The sequence below is a fragment of the Fomitiporia mediterranea genome (genome assembly GCF_000271605.1).
Source record: "Fomitiporia mediterranea MF3/22 unplaced genomic scaffold FOMMEscaffold_4, whole genome shotgun sequence".
Classification (NCBI taxonomy): Eukaryota; Fungi; Basidiomycota; class Agaricomycetes; order Hymenochaetales; family Hymenochaetaceae; genus Fomitiporia; species Fomitiporia mediterranea.
The window spans coordinates 976,441-981,605 of NW_006760389.1; positions in this window are offsets into that span (position 1 = coordinate 976,441).

A 5,165-nucleotide genomic window follows, 5' to 3' on the forward strand; every position below is an offset into this window, starting at 1 on the left:
GGTTAGTTTTCTGTAATAGGTTTGTTGTTCAGCTAAAGTTTTTCCAACCCTTCTCTAATTTCTTTTGTACTTGAATCTAAGCTAAAATACTAAAGTATTCTGAAGACTCTGATTTCCTTTTCATCCAGTCTTTCTACATTTGTTCTTCTTGTAGGACTATGTCTACTGTGTCCTGTTCTTTAACTAGTATTCTTTTACTTATTAGTAAACTATGCCCTAGTCTCTTTGTTAACCAGTTTTCTAAGTGTGGTGGCTTTACTACTGTTGGATGATTTATGTAAAATTCCCTGATTAACTTTGCTGAATTAGTTAATCCTTTTCCAAATGGTTCCCAAGTATTATCTATGTCTGAATAGTCTAACTATTTGATCAAATATTAATATTTGTTCCTCCTCTTCCTACTATCTAAAATGTTTTCTACTGTGTATTCCTATTCCTTGTTGATTAACTCTGGGTCTGGATTAGTATACACTTGTCTTCCTGGGTATTCCTTTTCTTTATAAGGTATTAACAATCCTGAGTAGAAAACTGGATGAATATTTATCCCTTCTAGTAGTTTTAACTTGTAATTTACTACCTCTATTTGCTTTTCTATTTCAAATGGTCCTATATACCTGTTTGCCAACTTTCTAGTTAGTACTGCTAGATTTAAGTTTTTACTATCTAGTAAAACAAAATCCCCTTCCTTTAATTCTGGAAGATTTCCTCTGTGTTTGTCAGTATACTTTTTCATTTGTTCCTGTGATTTCTCTATTGCTTCCTTAGCATTTGCTTGTACTATTTTTATTTCCTCTAAGTATTTGTCTGCTTCTTCCACATTTGACTTTCTATAATTGAAAGTCATGTTAGAATGCCTTCCATATATTAGGTAAAAGGGTGTATGTTTGGTAGCAGAGTGTTACTTATTATTATAGGCAAATTCTGCTGTTAGGATAAACTCTTCCTAATCTTCTTGTCTGTAATTAACATAACACTTTAGATACTGTTCTAATTCCTGATTTACTCTCTCTGTTTGTCTATCTGTCTCTGAATGGTAAGTAGTTGATAATACTTGTTTAATACCTAGTTGTACACATATTTGCTTAGTAAAGTTACTAGCAAATTGTGGTCCTCTATCTGTAGTTATATTTAAAGGTAATCTATGTTTTGAGAAAACATGTTGTATGAATAGCTTTACTGTTTCTTTAGAATCTATTTCCTTTTTATAAAGGATGAAGATTCCCATCTTTGAAAATCTGTCTACAATTATCAGTACTACATCTTTACCAGTTTGTGTAATTAGTAATTCTATAATAAAATCTGCTGTAACATGTTCCTAGGGTCCTGTTAGAATTTTTAATGGTTGTAATGGTGGTTGTGTTTTTCCTCTCTTGTGTTTTGTCTTTTGACATGTTACACAAGTATCTACATATTCTTTTATCCAGTTAGTTATTTCTAGCTAGTAGTATGTTCTCTTTACTAATTCCAAAGTCTTTCTGAGTCCTGGATGTCCAGCTATAATACTATCATAATATTGTTAAACAATTCTGACTTTTTCTTCCTGTCTACCTTCCCTTAGTAACAGTATTTTATTACTATAATTGGTTCCTAAGTCTGTTTCTGTAGTTTCTTCTACTGTCATTGTTTTAATGTGTATTTCTGACTCTTTGAACATTTCCTGAGGGAGTAATACAACTTCCTGATTATCTTTTTCTTCCAGCTTATAGTCAGGTCTTCTAGAGAGTGTATCTGCTCTATTTTTCTTGCCTGCTCTGTATTCTATTTTGAAGTTGTATCTGCTTAGTTCTAGTACCCATCTTACTTATCTTCTATTTAATTGCTTCTTGTTTTGAAAGGTCTTCAAATTAGATTAGTCAGTTATTATTCTAATTTGATACTTGGCTCCTTCCAAATAATGTCTCTAGTTTGCTAATGCTTTTATAATAGCATATAATTCCTTATCTGGTGCTGCATAATTTCTTTCCTGTTTACTAAAAGTTGAAGAATAATAAGCTATAGGATGTAATTCTTTATCTTCCTGTTCCTGTGATAGTATTACTGAGCATACAAAATCTGATACATCAGTTTCTACTACAAACTGCTTTTCATGGTTTGGCCTTACTAATACTGGTACTTTAGCAAATGCTTCTTTTATAGCTTTAAAAGAGGCTTCTTGAGTGTCTCCCTATGTAAAAGTTCTTTTTTGTGATAGTAAACTTGATAATGGTTTTACTTTTCCAGAATAATCTTCTACAAATTTCTTATAGAAATTAAAGAATCCTAGTATTTTCCTAATGTCTCTCTTTGTTAGAGGTCTAGGCTATTCTAATATAGCTTTTATCTTGTAAGGATCTGCTTTTAGTCTATCTTGATTGACTACAAAACCTAAATAGTTTAATTCTTATTTATAAAAGAAACACTTTTCTGGTTTACAGTAAAAGTCTACTTTCCTTAATAATTGTAGCACCTTTTTGGTTAGCTCTAATAGCTCCTTTTGTGTTTGAGCATAAATAATAATATCATCTAAATATATTACTATTCCTTTACCTATTAATTCTTCAAAGAGTTGATTCATAGCTCTCTAAAATACTACTAGTACATTCATCATTCTAAATTGTATTACTAGTGGTTCATATAATCCTTTATGTGTTCTAAAGGCTTGTAAGTATTCTTGTCCTTGTTTTATCCTAATGTTATTGTATCCACTTTTAAGGTCAAGAGTTGTAAACCATTTTACTTCCTTTAAATAGTCTAGTAGTGTGTACATTATAAGTATAGGAAATAGATCAGGTTCTACAATCTGATTTAATTTCCTATAGTCTATAACCATCCTTGCTCCTGAATCCTTTTTGCCTACAAAGAATACTAGTAATACAATTTTAAAATGACTCTCTCTAATGTATCCTTTCTTTAGGTTTTCTTGTATAAATTCCTCTACTACTTCTTGTTCTATAGGAGTTAGAGGATATACTAGACACATTTTAGGTAATTCTGCTCCTTCCTTTAATTTGATATCCATGTCCCATCTGGAATGCTTTAGTAATCTATCTGCTTTATCTTTATCAAACCTGTCTAAGTAATCCCATAATTCCTTTAGTACTAATTCCTTTTTATCTCTTTCTAGGCTTATTCCTAATCTGTTTAGTACCTCTGCCTTTTCTTGTGAAGCTTTCTGTACTATACTAGAGACTTTGTTTAACTGTTTTCTAAGCTTCTGTTCTTTACTAGTTTGATAAGATAATTTTTGTTAGAGCACTCCTAACTCCTCTTGCTTGTTAGTTTCTGTTAACTGATAGGATGCTAGATTCATCCTCTTTATAGACAGTTCTAGAGTTCCTGACCTTCTTTTCTTTATAGGTAGAGGTGTACTTCCTATACTTTCTCCCCTTTTCCTTTTAACATATTCATCATATAATACAATGTTTTGCATTTTCTCTTTTACCTTTTGTATTTGCTTTTCTCCTAGTCTTGTCTTGTGTATTATGTTTAGGTCTGTAAATTTCTTGTCTGCTCTAAAGGTAACCATTCTTACTTCATGTCTAGAAAGAAGGGGTTCCTAATATTAAGGTATTTTTAGTAACATTACCTGTTCTTCAGAAATAGTTACTTTATCTAATAAAGTAGTTATTTCTTCATCTGTATCAATATCTTTATCTAATAAATATGACCTTATACTAGCTTCTAGTTGTATGCCTAGTATACTTCTTGAAGGGCTCTGTTACAAATCCTGTGTTGTTAAACTTTTAATAGGTATTACAGGTGTTATAAATTCTAGAATAGGAGTCATAAAAGCTTTTCCTTTACTATTTCTTTCTTTTTCTGAAAACCAAAGACTTTCTAATCTACTACTATCTGACTCTGAATCTGATAGTATAAGTGGTTTGTGGGAAAACTTCTTTGTTTTGGTTTTCTTCATGCTTCTAATTTGAGAGTATTCTTTTACATTTTTCTCTCTGTTTTGGTTCCTTTTCTTTTCCCAACTTTTGCCTAGTAGTTTGATCTTTCCTATACTACTTCTAACTTCTCCTGTTTGATAATTAAACAAAGGTTTTACTTTGTTTAAATAGTCAGATCCTAATAAACACTTATTATTATAAGTGTCCATTATTACAAATTTGAACCATCCATTACTAATTCCAGTATTTAACTATGCCCAAGCATTATACTTCTATCCTCCTTTATTAATTGTACTATTAGCATTTCTAACAATTACTCTAGGCTTGTTATTCTTTATAAGTTTCAGCTTGAGGGCTTTAGCTATCTTTGGTGATAATGTGCTTAATCCTGCACCTGAATCAAACATAGCCTTAATTATTGTTTACTGTCCTCTATATGATATAATTACTTTACAGGTTGGATAGAGTGCTGCTTGTACTGTCTAGTAGATTTTTGTTGGTTGCTTTTCTTGTAGAGTTTCTTTTACCTTTTTCTCTACACTTGATTTTAAAGACTCTACTACCTTTAAACTCTGGATCAAAAATCCTCTTTACTTGATCCTTCTGTTTCCTCCTCTTCATCAATGTAGGCTTCTTGTTCTTCAGGGATTACTGTGTTCCTTTTTATGAACCTCTTGTTAGATTTATACTTTGGCCTTTTACCTTAAGGATTTCTTCTAGTACAATTCCTAACCATATGTCCTTTTTGCCCACATTTGAAGTATACTATTTCCCTACCTTTTGTTATCCTGTCAATTTCCATTAGTACTCTATAATAATCACTAGGAGGTTTGTATTCTTGTCTAAATGTTTTTGTGTGTACCATTCCTCTCTCCAGACTGAGAGCTGTATCTGTCCATTCTTTAAATGTCTACTCTGTATAACTAGGGATAGTAACTAACTGTTACAATTTGCTAGAGTTTAATCCATTTTTGTATAAGTGGATTGTGACAGGATTCCTTCCATTTGTCCCTGGTTTATACTCACTAGGTAGGTAGGCTAATATTCTCTTGAATGTTTCATTATATTCTATAATTGTTAGTTTTCCTTGTCTTAAATTGTGTATTTGAGTTTGAGCTGTTTCTGTAGAATCATAGTATTTTCTACTTGCTTCTCTCAGATCAGTTAAAAATGTATCATAATCTTTCCAGATTTCTGGAACTAAGCTTTTTCCTTCTGTCACAAATGATATTACCTTTCTATTCATGTGACTTACTATTTTCCCTCTTAAGTATAAGATTACTGTTTCTA